Here is a 16967-nt window from a genome sequence, read left to right on the forward strand (position 1 = left end):
TTGCAATCCATTTCAAATTATTTTTATATTGTTGTCTGTCTTCTCATTTCTTCTTTCTCAGAGAGAGAGAGAAGAAGGCATTCAATTTTGATATTGCTTGGATTTCTGTCAAGAGGGATCATTTTCCCCTGTGCATTGCTGCCTCCTCCTCGCTCCCAGTGCTTTTCGACATGGAGTAAAGAATGAAGTCCACACACTCCCGAGACCTATTGCCTGGTGTGACTCCTGTCTCAGCCTCTTACCCTCTGCGTGATTTTATACTGCTTACTACATTTCTCTGCCTTGGTTTTTTCATTTGTAACGTGGAGATAACAATAGTACTCACTTTAAAGGGTTACTAGGATGATTAAATGAGCCTAATATATGTAAATAGTATCTGGCACGTAGGGTTCCAGAAGTGTTAGTTATTTTTATTATTATTGTTATTCAGAAAAGCTCATTCAATATTTTAAGTGTCTTGAAAAATGTTACCATCCAAGCTTTGAATCTATCTTATATGTTGGTCCCTTTTCTAATGCATGAGAAGCTAGTCAAGGCTTTTGGAACTAAATGGCCTTTTTGTTTTCATTTTCCTTTTGCTTTCTGGCCCAGACTCATTTCATTTTTCAAAATACTTCTAGATTTTTTTCTCTTGGGGGGTCATAATAAGAGAAATTGAATCATCTAGATCTAGTTCTGTCAAAGTATCCCCTCTAAATAAATGTGATCAGCCTTCCTCTTCCTGGATTGAATCATTCCTCTTGGGCAGTGTCCTCTCATGAGACAATTATCTCATTCAGGTCCAGTCTGGCTGTACTGCCTGACTCCCTCTAGTAAGTCTTATGTTTACTGTGTCTTCTGTTAGAAACCCAAATCCTGAAATTGTTGGATGTGTTCTTTTGGAGCACTGGTACACACTAGGGGGCTGGGGGAACAGGTTTTAAGGTATGTGCATATAGGTTTTGCATCATTCTGTTAGAAATACAATATATAGTTACAAATATAAAATCAAATGTGAAGATGAATATTTACTTGGGGTGAGAATAAAATTACAACAAATTAATAAAAGCTTAGAAGTCCGGTCCTTTTTCTCCCTTGACATTTCTTTAGACAGTTTACCAGAAATACATTCACAGGAATTATTTAAAAACTTCAGAATTCAAGTGATTTCAACAAATTGAGAAGCAATTTAGGAAAAATGTATTTCTCCATATTATTAGTTCTTTATGTATTAGAGATGAAAAATGACCAATAAATTACACTTTTCCCCTATAATAAAAATAGGAAGGCTGAGAATTAAATAATTCAAGGTTTTACATTTTTGTACATGAAACTCACAAAAGGCATTAGTTTTGATTCTAAAAAAGTTTCTTCTATTAGAATAAAGGCAGTAGGTTGGTATATTATCCTAGGATTTTTTTATTGAAGATAAAATAAAAAATTAATAACAAAGGGAGGATGATGTCACTTTGGATTTTTAAATTTTTGAGTGCAAGATTTTTCATCCTAGTAGACTACAAACTCCATGAAGGCAGATTTGTTTTATTTATTTTAGTGCTTCCAACTCCTTGACATTTGGCATAGAGTTCAATGTTTTGCGTTGGATTTTATTTTGATGTTCAATAGAAATAAATATCTTCTGATGATTCAAAAAAATGTACAAGACTTTTCTGTGTTGATTATAAATAAGTTAGGATAGATTCAGACTTTAGTTTTTCTTTTTAGTATTGTCTGGAGAGCGGATTCTTTTTAAATATTACTTTTAATCAAGAAATCTTAATTATATGCATATCTGTGGTAAAATGTTTTTGTATATGTACACAATGTGAAATAATTAAATCAAGATGATTAACATATCCATCACTTCTCTTACTTTTTTGTGATGAGACATTTGAGATTTGCTCTCCTGGCTATTATATAAACAATATATTATTATTAACTGTAGTCACCTGTTGTGCAATACATCTTAAAAACCTTTTACTCTTGTCTAATTGAATCTTTATACCCTTTCATCAACATCTCCACATTCCTCCCCAGCAACCTAGCTCCTAGTAACCACCATTCTACTCTCTGCTTCTGTGACTTTCATGTTTTCAGATTCCACCTCTATGTGAGATCATATGGTATATGTGTTTCGGTGCCTGCTTTATCTTACTTAGCATAATGTCCTTGATGTTATTCATGCTGTTGCAGAAGAATTTCCTTCTTTTTAAGACTGAACAGCATTCCACTGTGCATAAGTACTACATTTTTTTAAAGCCATTTATTCATTGATGGACGTTTAGGTTGATTTCACATTTTGGCTCTTGTGAAAAGTGCTGCAATAAACATGGGAATGTAGATATCTCTTCAACATATTGATTTCAGTTTCTTTGGATAGATACCCAGAAGTGAGGTTCCTGCATCATATGTTAATTCTATTTTTAGTCTTTCTGAGGAAATGCCATACTGTTTTCCATAATGGCTGAACTAATTTACATTCCCACTAACAGTGTACCTGTATGAGGGTTCCTTTTAGTTCAGGTCCTTATCAGCACTTACCTTTCTTTTTGATAACAGTCATTCTAACAGATATGAGGTAATATCTCACTGTGGCTTTAGTTTTCATTTCCCCATTGATTACTGCTATTGAGCATTTGTTATTTTTTTTCATGAACACATTGGCTATACATATGTCTTCTTTGGCAAAGTACGTGTTCAAAAACTCTGTCCATTTTTAATCATTTTTTTTTCCTTGGTACTGAGTAGTTTGAGTTCCTTGTATATTTGGATATTAATTCCTTATTAGATATATAGTTTGCAAATATTTTTCCCATTCTGTAGGTTGTTTCTTCACTTCGTTGATTATTTCCTTGATTGTGCAGAAGCTTTTAGTTTGATGTAATCTCATTTAATTGTTTTTTCTTTTATTGCCTATGCTTTCAGATCATACTCAATAAATCTTTGCTCAGACCAATGTCCTGGAGATTTTCCCCTATGTTTTATCCTAGCAGTTCTATGTTTAAGTTTTAGATCTTTTGTATTTAATCCATTTTGAGTTTATTTTTGTATATGGTGAGAGGTAAGGGTCTAATTTCATTCTCTGCTGTGGATATCTGGTGTTTTAAAGCACCACTTGTTAGAGAGACTGTCCTTTTTCCATTGTGTGTTCTTGGCAATTTTGTCAATAATCAATTTATTATAACTGTGTGTGTTTATTTCTGGGTTTCTGTTCAATTGATCAATATGTCTGTTTTTATGCCAGCACCATACTGTTTTGATTATACTAGCTTTATAATATATTTTGAATTCAGGGAGTGAGATACCTTTGGCTTTGCTCTTTTTGCTCGAGACTCTTTGGTTGTTTGGGGTCTTTAGTGGTTCCATACAAATTTTAGAATTGTTTTTTCTATTTTTGTGAAGGTGACATTGGAATTGTGATACAGTTTGCCTTGAATCTGTATATCACTTTTGGTAGTATGGACATTTTAACCATATTAATGGTTCTAATCAGTGAACATGGATATCCTTCTATTTGTGTTTTCAATTTCTTTCATTAGTGTTTCAGTATACAGATCTTTAAACTTTTTTGGTTAAATTCACACTAAGTAGTCTATTTTGTTGTTGCTATTGTAAATAGAATTATTTTTCTAGGATTTTTTTGGGTGGTTTGTATATAGAAGCATGACTAACTTTTGTACATTGATTTTGTATATCCTGCAACTTTACTATATTTATTTATTCTAATAGCTTTTGGTGGAGTCTCTAGGCTTTCATACTTATCAGATTCATTTTGTCTGCAACTAGAGACAGTTTCCCTGCTTCCTTCCCCATTGGGCTGATTTTTGTTTGTTTGTTTGTTTCTTTTGCCTAATTGCTCTGGCTACGACTTTCGATACTATGTTGAAAAGAAGTAGTGAAAGTGGGCATACTTGTCTTGTTCTTGATCTTAGATGAAAAAATTTCAACTTTTCACCTTTGAGTATAGTGTTAGCTGTTGGTTTATCATATATGGCCTTTATTATGTTTATGTACATTCCTTCTATTGAGAGTTTTTATTATAAAAAAGGTCAAATGCTTACAAAAACTATAACCCATGAATACTTGAATACTTATAAAAATTATCACCCGTGAACAGCTTTTAGTCCAAAGTTCATTTATAAATTTACTGTCAAGCATTCAGAATTTTCCAAAGACACAATATTATAGAATCACAGAATTGTAGAACAGGAAGTCAACTCAATCCTCTAGTGGAAACTCTTTAACCTAAATATGATTGTTAATCATTGTTCTTTAAAACAAAAAAGCTAACTAACAAAGTCATAGAGTACCCAATTTTCCTTAATTTGCTCAAAATATATCGAAATGTTATGCTTTTATAATAAAGAGGAAAATAACATTTTAAAATTTATAGTAATTAATGAAAAATTTAAAAATTGAGTAATTGTTTCTTTCTCACTGTTTCAGTACCTTTAATTAGAAAAGTATTAAGAGTCTGATACCGATAATTATGATAATTTTAAGGAGGTTCCTGGAAAAGCATAAGGCCTTTAGAATATATTCATTATTAATTTTTGTTTCAAAATATCTTACTTTCCTCTTTCTTCTCTTTTTTCACTCACAGGATGTTGGTGAGAACCTTTCTTTTTCTTAATGAGAATGTTTTGATAATTCTGTTGGCTTTCCAGACATAATTAGACATGTATTTTTGTCTTAAAAAATAAATGAAGAAATAGGGGACTTTTATTTTTATGGATATAAAGTTTGAAAGAGAAAGGAAAGGTAGGAGAGCTTTAAAAAGATGGTTTATGTACACATAAAAGAAATGATCTGAGCTTTGAGCCATTAAATATTGCTTTGTCTGGAATGAAGCCATTTTTTATTTTGAGGTTTCCTCTGATGACCACTAGCTGGCACTGTCAATCCAGAACAGTCCTGTCTTTTGAGATGGCTGAAAATGTGGGCAGAGATTGGTGGGATCTTACATTTATTCAATAGGTTGTTAACATTTATTCAATAGGTTGTTAATTCAAGGCATGCCTATTAATCATATTTTACCTAACATGTACACTCTTATAGCCAATTGTTTAGGCAAGGTTTTCTACCTCGGGCGGTACCTTCACTAGGGGGCATTTGAAATGTACACATATTTATTTTTATTACCATGACTCAAAGGAAGTAGGGATTTTAAACCTTTAGTAATGTACAGTAAAATCTTGCACATTGTCCCAACCAAAATGTCAGTAGTTCTCCTTCTGCCATCCTCCCTTCTTCTTAAGGAACACTGGTTTAGACGATATTATCTTAAACTTTCTCAAATTAGAGGAGTTGCTATAGATAATTGCTAAGATTTCATTAACCTTCAGATTTCCCTAGATCTTGATTTCAGAAACAAACTCATTCTTTCCTGAAAACTCACTTTCTTTCTCTATTTCTATACATATCACTACAGTTAGACTGTAAACTCCTGGGGAAAAAAAGCAACACTATTTGTTTGGTGCACCTGAGAATTTTTATTGCTTATTTCAGTACATGATACATAGGTGACATTCAAAAAATACTTGTGGAAGGCCTGCATTTACCCAGTAATTAAAGCATGAAAATCTTGCAGGCATGTTTTGTTACCTTTTCTCTTTATTTCTCCATGTGTTATAATTAGATTCTACTGCTCCATTGTATCTCTACTGTTTATCACTCATTTTTTAATCTGCTACTCCACTCTAGCTTTTATTACCTGAATCCAGGACTACCAAACTTCTAAGTGGAATTACATTCTCAAATCTCTTCTCATCTTAATTCCACATTATATACTAGAACAAGTTAAATCTATTTTATTCATATGTTTTAATAGATTAATTTTTGAATACTTTTGGCTTTATAAAAAATTTGAGTAGAAAGTATAACTTCCACATATACCTTGACCCCTCCTTCCTAGTTTCCCATATTATCAATATCTTGCAGAAGCATGGTAAGTGTGTTGCAATTTTTAGCCAGTGTTGATATATTACTATTAACTAAAACCCATTTACATTAGGGATTACTGCTTGTGTTGAACATTGTAGGGCTTTTGACAAGTATATAATGACGTGGGTCAACCATTCCATGTAATGATGTATGTTCAACATTACAGAATAGTTTTACTACTCTAAAAATCTTCTGCTCCATCTCTTCTCCCTCCCTTCTCCCTAGCCTCAACCCCTGACAACCACTGATTTTTTCCTATGTCTCCATAATTTTGCCTTTTTAAGAATGTCATATAGTTGGAATAATACTCTATATATTATTTTCAGATTGCCTTCTGTCTTAGTCTGTTTTCTGTTGCTGTAAAACAATATCAGAGATTGGATAATTTATAAAGAAAATAAATTTATTTCTCACACCTCTGGGGGCTGGGAAGTCAAAGGGCATGAGACTGGCATCTGTCAAGGGTCATCTTACGGTATAAGGGTGGAAAGCGAAAGCAAGCTTTTGAAAGATAGAGAAGATAGAGAAAGACACCAAGGACTAGACTTGCTTTGTATCAACTCTCATGATAATTAACCTGCTAATGTGATAATGGCATTAATTCATGAGTCGTACCCTCATGACTCAATCACCTTTATTAAGCCCCACCTTACAACACTGTGGCACTGGGGATTAAGTTTCAAAAGCGTGAATTTTGGGTGGCACATTTAAACCACAGCAGCTTCCTTCACTAAACAATATGTATTTAAGTTTTTTTCTCTGTGTGTGTGTGCGTGTGTGTATTTGGCTTGATAGCTCATTCCTTTTAATGCTGAATAATATTTATTGTATGGATATACTAATCTACATATATTTGTGTTTCATGCTTAATTTTTATTTCATGAATTTATTGTATGGATCTACATATATATTGTGTATGTGTGTGTATGTGTGTGTATTTGGCTTGATAGCTCATTCCTTTTATTGCTGAATAGTATTTATTGTATGGATATACCACTGAGTATACCACATATTGTATTCAAATACAATGTGATATATTTTTTATATACAAAGACCACACACTTAAACATAAATCTATAAATTATATATCTACTGGTTCACTGAAATGTATATAAAGACACAAAAAAGCCTAAAATAATATTCACTGATTTAATATGGGTTTTCTCTGAGGGTGATGAAAAAATTCAGTGTTAAGCGATGATCAGAATAGTGGTCAAAATAAAATTCAAAGTAACTTATGTTGTTTTCAATTTTACAAGAGATTTTTCTGTTGCATGTGTACTCTTTGAATTACTAATTTAAAAAGAAATGAGTACACAAATTCAAGATTTACTATAAAGCTACAGCAATCAAGACTATGTGGTATTAGCAAAATAGACAAATGGATCAATTAAACAGAATACAGAGGTTATGAATAGACCCACACAAATATGTCAACTGATCTTTAACAGAGGAGCAAGCCAATTCAATAGAGAAAGTATGGATTTTCAATAAATGATACTAAAACAACTGGATATCCATATCCAAAAACAAAAAATTATGTGTCTAGACAGAGACCTTACATTATTCACAAAATTAACTAAAAATGGATCATAGACCTAAATTTAAAATGCAAAAGTATAAAACCATATAAGATAACAAAGGAAAAAATCTAGGTAACGTTGGGTTTGGTGATGACTTCTTAGGTAATACACCAAAAGCATGACTGATGAAAAATAAAATGATTAAGCTGAACTTCCTTAAAATTCAAATCTTCTCCTCTGCTGAAGACACTGTTAGAAGAATAAAAAGGCAATGCAATTTACTTATGTAACAAACCTGCACGTGTACCCCTGAACCTAAAATAAAAGTGAAAAATAAAAATAAAAAATCTGGTTTATATACCCAAAGGAATACTATTCAGCCCTAAGGAAGAATGAGATCTTGCCATTTGCCACAACATAGATGAACCCAGAGGCCCTTACGTTAAATTAAATAAGCCAGACACAGAAAGTAAAATACTTCTTGATCTCACTTATATGTGAAATTAACAAAATTGCAAATACAGAGATAGAGAACAGTGGTTACTAGGGGCAAGGGTGAAGGGAGGAAATGGGGAGATGTAGATCAGAGGACACAAAGTAGAATATATGTAGGATGAACAAGTGAAGAGATCTAATACACAATATGAGGACTATAGGCAATAACATTGCACTGTATTTGGGATTCAAACTAAATGAGTAGATTTGAGCTGTTCTTGCCACACACAATAAAAATGGGTAACTATATGAAATGATGGATATGTTAATTTGCTTCCCTATAGAAATCTTTTTTATTTTCTGTGTGTATTCTATAACATCATATTGTACACTTAAATTATACAGTAAAAATAAAATTTAAAGATACTAAAGATATATGTAATTTTCAATTTGAGATTTTCCACTTAGTTCTTCAAGTTTGATTAGCTATTCCTGATAGTCTCTTGTTATTAATCATCATTGTGATTCCCTCCTTTATTTTCATAAAGATCTTATATATAACTCTTTTATATTTTATATCTAACATAGGGTAATTTATAGGCTTAGGGATATAAATCTGATGTTGTTGCTGCTGGCTTGCACTCATGGCAGCTTATCTTTCCAGGTGATCTTTCTGTGAAAGATTTGCTTATTAACATGTAGTAGTAACATGTGGCCTAAATTATGAAAAATTCTTCAACAGAAAATTTATATCTATCTCTTCCTAGACTCAGTGTGCACCATCAAGCTAAGCTACTCCATTCTCCTTCAAGAGTCCTTCCACAAAGATGGCTGGGCTCCCCTCCTTGTTCCTCGGTCATGGCTCAATTCCTCCCACCCATGCTCCTTCGTATCAATGACTGCCTTTAGAACACCGTACCCCTCCTCTCTGCCCATTGCTCACATCTCAAGTATCCACTCACTTTCCCCCTTCTTTTCTTGCAATGTGGTGGGCCTTGGAGACCTAGGTCACCTTTCATAAGACCAGTAATGCATCAGAAATTTGTTATGCAGGATATGTGCAATAACAGGGCACTTTAGAGAATCAAGACTGCCATGCTGCAAAAAGCTTGAAGATTTTTTTTCATTTTTTGCATTTTGGCATGTGTGCATATAAGGTATGTTCTAAGGTGTGTTAGAAGGTGTGTTCTTCTAAGGTATAAGATAGGTTCTACCCTACCAGTATATGAGTGCCAGATATTTCCTTTTTAATAGTTCTGTTCTAATGATCAACGTTTTTCCTGAGTCTGTGTCTAGGTACTTTTTAACAAATCTTTCTCATAACTAGATTTTTCTAGTCTTAATAGCATTTAACATGACAGGCACTGCGTTTATATGTACTGCTACAGGAAGATTTAATGGTGACTCACATTCTTGTTCTTTTTTCCATTAAAAGTGAGGCTTCTAGCCCTGTGATTTTAATAAAAATTTAAAAACTGTCTTTTATCTAAATGCTGTACATTCTGTACCTGGATTTACATTAACAGTTAACATTTTTACATGCCTAATATACTATTAACAGTGGGTCTGAAGTTTTACTTTTATTATTTCTAGCTACTATAACAATCCTAAAGATAGGAAGTCCTTTTCTAAAGATAAAAAAATAAATGAAAGGTTTAAATACTTCATATAAGGTTACAGGACTTCAGTTTTATGTGCAAATCGTATATTGATTCTCAAAATAGGGAGAACTTTAGTTAGTTATTTCAGGGGAAGTAAATTTTTATGACTGATCAATATCTCTCTTAAGAGGTTTACATTCAATCTTGCAGTTAATTTTGTCAAACAGATCTTTAAATTTTCCTTCAGAAAAGTTTGAGATTAATCTTAATGTTTAATTGCAATAGCATGTGGAACTTCTTTGAAAAAATATAATTTTGAAGGCATAAAGTCATTGGCTAATGAGCTTTGTCCATGAATAAGGCTAGAAACTCACATTTCCAAAAAAATTTTAAATAAGAACAGAAGACACTGAATAGTGTGAAACTTTGTAGTGGCCTAATGTTAAATACACTGACATTTTTAAGGAATGTTTATTTTTCAACTCATACTGTAATAAAAGAATGACATGTATTATGAAAATGTGTTTATATATGCAATATACATATCGTATATATAAAATATAGAATCAGCTTAATTCTTATCAAATGTACCTGCCTCCTTTATCAGGATATCACTTGTATTTCTTTTAATTTTCATCAAATACGTGTGTAGGTGCTATGATAGTTGTAAGACAAATTCAGGAGGAAACAATCTATAAGTGAATATATTCAACTTTTATGACTTGCTTTAGTTAACTTAAAATGAAAAATGTGAATTGCCTTAGGGCAAACGCATAAATATAATTAATCAATAAGCATCTTATTAAAAGCTTATTATGTTTTCAGACGTGAGCAAAACTGAATGAGATGCAGAAGAAATATTGCATTAGGGTATTTCTGGTTGCTATAGATAAACACTAAATCTCAGTAGCTTTACACAATATAATTTTATTTCTTTCCCACATAATGCTATAAAGGGGTGCTTTTCATTGACAGTTTGTTCTTTTAGTTTAGAAACTCAGGCCTCTACTAAACATTTGCTCTTCAGTCTTTATTGTGTGGCTTCCAAGGCCACCTTATTCCTCTGCATCAAGCTGGAAGGGAAAAGGACCTTGAGAATCTTCTGTGGAAGAATCATTTTAGGTACATCCTTCTGCCTTCTCTTTTATATTCCACTGGGTAGAACTCAGCCATGAGAACACCAAGTAGATTAGCCTAGAACAGGGGAAGGGTGATCACTTAAAGCCCTCGGTAGTATTCCCTGACAGTACGACATGTTCCTTCCTTCCTTCTCTACTAGATTGTGCCTATGATGAGAAATGGAAGACCCTTAATCTTGGAGCAAGACGATTGGAATGTGTTCACTTATTTTGCTAGTTTATATAAGCATAGGCAGGTAATTTAAACTTTACACGGATCATTTCCTTATCTGTAAAATGACAAACACATTTCTAAATAATAATACATCCAAATCTAATATAGTCAGTGATTTTATATCTACTTTAAAGGCTTCTGTATGCTCCTCCAAACTTTATCTTCTTTTTCGGCACAGGGCTAGACTACATTTACCAACCTCCCTTGTAGTTAGGGAGACTGCATTTATCTTCAAATATAGTCACACTGGGTGTTAGAGCTTTAACATACGCCTTTTTGGGAGAGGGGGAACCATACAATCCATAGCAGTTATTAACATTTAAAAATAAGACATTTTTACATGAGAGTACAGATTTCTGACTTCTGTAGAAAACTACAGGATCTGAACACATTGAACTTTATTAATACATGATAAAAATGGTCTTAAGGGCGAGGTCACAGGTCCTTCCATGTGGACATGGTCTTTTCAGCTTACCACAGTTCCCACCTTATGATACTTGCTTGGATATGATAAGCATTTAATTTTGTAATCCCTGTATATAGAGAATCCTGAGAGTGCTCTAGAGTTCTGCTGTGTAAACCTATATATTTTGAATGTATTTCCCTTTCATCTGCTTGAGGAAGTTGGAGTTATTTTCTTATAGATGAGTTCATTGCAGGTAAGCTTCAATGAAGTGGCAACTTCTTTGTCCATGGGTAGTATTTACTCATAGCCTGGTAAATCACAAAAAACATCTTCAGGACAGAATTGAAGGGTGAGATAGGTATTTAGGTCCATGATCTACTGTCCAACTCTACCATAATTCTAAACATTTCTTTGTCTCTGGCATGCTAATTATTTTATGTTTCCCCTCAGCTACTTCTATATTCCATATTTAGATACATTTATTTACAGATTTCACATGGTTTTAGACAATAATACTTTTCTACTGAACACACAGACATATGTTGTTGTTTCAACAAGAGATTCAGAAGTAGGAATATGTTCTACATTACATTTTTGGAACATAGAATATACATTATAGCATTACAGGTCATTTAGGGGCTCAATCTGAAAATCATGTCATCTCCAGCTCTAGTATTTGACTCTTCCATTTCAACCTTCCACGTATTTCACTTTTTGGACACACTACTTTTGGAGACCCAGATCCTAGACACTGAATCCATGTACATTACCAACCACATCTTGGAAATTCTCAAGAATTAGGTGAAGGAGGCAGCTAACTAAGGTTATATACATAAAGTATGTAAGTATAACTAAGGTTATACACATAAAAAATGACTTGGGTAAAAGTCTTAGTATTTGGGAATAAATTTTTTAGCCACTCCAAAGATGATCTAACCAGATCACAGATTGGAATAGGATTCCAAGTTTTGTAGTATAGGCTGCATATGTCTACACTTTTGTACTCTTTGAACCTCAGCATCTTTTCGGGAACAAAATGGATAGGAGTATCTAGTTAATACAGTCAAGTAAGATACATATACATTACTTAGAAGAGTGCCTGGCACATAGCAAGAACTAATTATGTTTTATTAATTGGGGGGTAGAATATCCTAGCAGTTAAAATAATGGGTTTTGGAGTCAATTTAGTTTTCATTTGTACCCTGTATCCTCCACTTCTTAGTTATATGAATTAGGCAAACTATTAAAGTTGCAGTTTCTTTTTGTGCAGAAGGGTCAATAAAGTAACTCAAATAAAACATATTGTCAGGTTATATAAATGTGCAATAATACAAAACAATGTAAAAGATCTTAGTACAATGATTCAAATATAACAAGTATCCAGTGAAAAACAGGTAGATGTGTAAAATAGATGATTGTAGAATGTGAGTTCCAAACAACAAAAAATTTTTTTCTGGGAAGCCTCCAATAAATCAGTGGTCAGATTTTATTTTTATTTTTTATTTTTTTTTAATTTATTTATTATTATTATACTTTAAGTTGTAGGGTACATGTGCATAACGTGCAGGTTTGTTACATATGTATACTTGTGCCATGTTGGTCTGCTGCACCCATCAACTCGTCATTTACATCAGGTATAACTCCCAATGCAATCCCTCCCCCCTCCCCCCTCCCCATGATAGGCCCCGGTGTGTGATGTTCCCCTTCCTGAGTCCAAGTGATCTCATTGTTCAGTTCCCACCTATGAGTGAGAACATGCGGTGTTTGGTTTTCTGTTCTTGTGATAGTTTGCTAAGAATAATGGTTTCCAGCTGCATCCATGTCCCTGCAAAGGACGCAAACTCATCCTTTTTTATGGCTGCATAGTATTCCATGGTGTATATGTGCCACATTTTCTTAATCCCATCTGTCACTGATGGACATTTGGGTTGATTCCAAGTCTTTGCTATTGTGAATAGTGCTGCAATAAACATACGTGTGCATGTGTCTTTATAGCAGCATAATTTATAATCCTTTGGGTATATCCCCAGTAATGGGATGGCTGGGTCATATGGTACATCTAGTTCTAGATCCTTGAGGAATCGCCATACTGTTTTCCATAATGGTTGAACTAGTTTACAATCCCACCAACAGTGTAAAAGTGTTCCTATTTCTCCACATCCTCTCCAGCACCTGTTGTTTCCTGACTTTTTAATGATCGCCATTCTAACTGGTGTGAGATGGTATCTCATTGTGGTTTTGATTTGCATTTCTCTGATGGCCAGTGATGATGAGCATTTTTTCATGTGTTTGTTGGCTGTATGAATGTCTTCTTTTGAGAAATGTCTATTCATATCCTTTGCCCACTTTTTGATGGGGTTGTTTGTTTTTTTCTTGTAAATTTGTTTGAGTTCTTTGTAGGTTCTGGATATTAGCCCTTTGTCAGATGAGTAGATTGCAAAAATTTTCTCCCATTCTGTAGGTTGCCTGTTCACTCTGATGGTAGTTTCTTTTGCTGTGCAGAAGCTCTTTAGTTTAATGAGATCCCATTTGTCAATTTTGGCTTTTGCTGCCGTTGCTTTTGGTGTTTTAGACATGAAGTCTTTGCCCATGCCTATGTCCTGAATGGTACTACCTAGGTTTTCCTCTAGGATTTTTATGGTATTAGGTCTAACATTTAAGTCTCTAATCCATCTTGAATTAATTTTCGTATAAGGAGTAAGGAAAGGATCCAGTTTCAGCTTTCTACTTATGGCTAGCCAATTTTCCCAGCACCATTTATTAAATAGGGAATCCTTTCCCCATTTCTTGTTTTTCTCAGGTTTGTCAAAGATCAGATGGCTGTAGATGTGTGGTATTATTTCTGAGGACTCTGTTCTGTTCCATTGGTCTATATCTCTGTTTTGGTACCAGTACCATGCTGTTTTGGTTACTGTAGCCTTGTAGTATAGTTTGAAATCAGGTAGCGTGATGCCTCCAGCTTTGTTCTTTTGACTTAGGATTGTCTTGGAGATGCGGGCTCTTTTTTGGTTCCATATGAACTTTAAAGCAGTTTTTTCCAATTCTGTGAAGAAACTCATTGGTAGCTTGATGGGGATGGCATTGAATCTATAAATTACCTTGGGCAGTATGGCCATTTTCACGATATTGATTCTTCCTATCCATGAGCATGGAATGTTCTTCCATTTGTTTGTGTCCTCTTTTATTTCACTGAGCAGTGGTTTGTAGTTCTCCTTGAAGAGGTCCTTTACATCCCTTGTAAGTTGGATTCCTAGGTATTTTATTCTCTTTGAAGCAATTGTGAATGGAAGTTCATTCCTGATTTGGCTCTCTGTTTGTCTGTTACTGGTGTATAAGAATGCTTGTGATTTTTGCACATTAATTTTGTATCCTGAGACTTTGCTGAAGTTGCTTATCAGCTTAAGGAGATTTTGGGCTGAGACAATGGGGTTTTCTAAATATACAAGCATGTCATCTGCAAACAGGGACAATTTGACTTCTTCTTTTCCTAGCTGAATACCCCTGATTTCTTTCTCTTGCCTAATTGCCCTAGCCAGAACTTCCAACACTATGTTGAATAGGAGTGGTGAGAGAGGGCATCCCTGTCTTGTGCCAGTTTTCAAAGGGAATTTTTCCAGTTTTTGCCCATTCAGTATGATATTGGCTGTGGGTTTGTCATAAATAGCTCTTATTATTTTGAGGTACGTTCCATCAATACCGAATTTATTGAGCGTTTTTAGCATGAAGGGCTGTTGAATTTTGTCAAAAGCCTTTTCTGCATCTATTGAAATAATCATGTGGTTCTTGTCTTTGGTTCTGTTTATATGCTGGATTATGTTTATTGATTTGCGAATGTTGAACCAGCCTTGCATCCCAGGGATGAAGCCCACTTGATCATGGTGGATAAGCTTTTTGATGTGTTGCTGAATCCGGTTTGCCAGTATTTTATTGAGGATTTTTGCATCGATGTTCATCAGGGATATTGGTCTAAAATTCTCTTTTTTTGTTGTATCTCTGCCAGGCTTTGGTATCAGGATGATGTTGGCCTCATAAAATGAGTTAGGGAGGATTCCCTCTTTTTCTATTGATTGGAATAGTTTCAGAAGGAATGGTACCAACTCCTCCTTATACCTCTGGTAGAATTCAGCTGTGAATCCATCTGGTCCTGGACTTTTTTTGGTTGGTAGGCTATTAATTATTGCCTCAATTTCAGAGCCTACTATTGGTCTATTCAGGGATTCAACTTCTTCCTGGTTTAGTCTTGGAAGAGTGTAAGTGTCCAGGAAATTATCCATTTCTTCTAGGTTTTCCAGTTTATTTGTGTAGAGGTGTTTATAGTATTCTCTGATGGTAGTTTGTATTTCTGTGGGGTCGGTGGTGATATCCCCTTTATCATTTTTAATTGCATCTATTTGATTCTTCTCTCTTTTCTTCTTTATTAGTCTTGCTAGTGGTCTGTCAATTTTGTTGATCTTTTCAAAAAACCAACTCCTGGATTCATTGATTTTTTGGAGGGTTTTTTGTGTCTCTATCTCCTTCAGTTCTGCTCTGATCTTAGTTATTTCTAGCCTTCTGCTAGCTTTCGAATGTGTTTGCTCTTGCTTCTCTAATTCTTTTAATTGCGATGTTAGAGTGTCAATTTTAGATCTTTCCTGCTTTCTCTTGTGGGCATTTAGTGCTATAAATTTCCCTCTACACACTGCTTTAAATGTGTCCCAGAGATTCTGGTATGTTGTATCTTTGTTCTCATTGGTTTCAAAGAACATCTTTATTTCTGCCTTCATTTCATTATGTACCCAGTAGTCATTCAGGAGCAGGTTGTTCAGTTTCCATGTAGTTGAGCGGTTTTGATTGAGTTTCTTAGTCCTGAATTCTAGTTTGATTGCACTGTGGTCTGAGAGACAGTTTGTTATAATTTCTGTTCTTGTACATTTGCTGAGGAGTGCTTTACTTCCAATTATATGGTCAATTTTGGAGTAAGTACGATGTGGTGCTGAGAAGAATGTATATTCTGTTGATTTGGGGTGGAGAGTTCTATAGATGTCTATTAGGTCTGCTTGCTGCAGAGATGAGTTCAATTCCTGGATATCCTTGTTAACTTTCTGTCTCGTTGATCTGTCTAATGTTGACAGTGGAGTGTTGAAGTCTCCCATTATTATTGTATGGGAGTCTAAGTCTCTTTGTACGTCTCTAAGGACTTGCTTTATGAATCTGGGTGCTCCTGTATTGGGTGCATATATATTTAGGATAGTTAGCTCTTCCTGTTGAATTGATCCCTTGACCATTATGTAATGTCCTTCTTTGTCTCTTTTGATCTTTGATGGTTTAAAGTCTGTTTTATCAGAGACTAGGATTGCAACCCCTGCTTTTTTTTGTTCTCCATTTGCTTGGTAAATCTTCCTCCATCCCTTTATTTTGAGCCTATGTATGTCTCTGCGTGTGAGATGGGTCTCCTGAATACAGCAGACTGATGGGTCTTGACTCTTTATCCAGTTTGCCAGTCTGTGTCTCTTAATTGGAGCATTTAGTCCATTTACATTTAAGGTTAAGATTGTTATGTGTGAACTTGATCCTGCCATTATGATATTAACTGGTTATTTTGCTCGTTAGTTGATGCAGTTTCTTCCTAGCCTCGATGGTCTTTACATTTTGGCATGTTTTTGAGATGGCTGGTACCGGTTGTTCCTTTCCATGTTTAGTACTTCCTTCAGGGTCTCTTGTAAGGCAGGCCTAGTGGTGACAAAATCT

At 34.3% G+C, this 16967-nt stretch overlaps 1 protein-coding gene across 3 annotated transcripts in view; it reads left to right on the top strand.

The window, feature by feature from the left end:
- Positions 1 to 16967, top strand: part of CNBD1 (cyclic nucleotide binding domain containing 1) — a 533550-nt gene that overhangs the window by 22779 nt on the left and 493804 nt on the right. The gene's annotated exons all lie outside the window — the stretch shown is intronic.

The sequence above is a fragment of the Papio anubis genome, chromosome 8 (assembly GCF_008728515.1).
Source record: "Papio anubis isolate 15944 chromosome 8, Panubis1.0, whole genome shotgun sequence".
In the NCBI taxonomy this organism is placed as follows: Eukaryota; Metazoa; Chordata; class Mammalia; order Primates; family Cercopithecidae; genus Papio; species Papio anubis.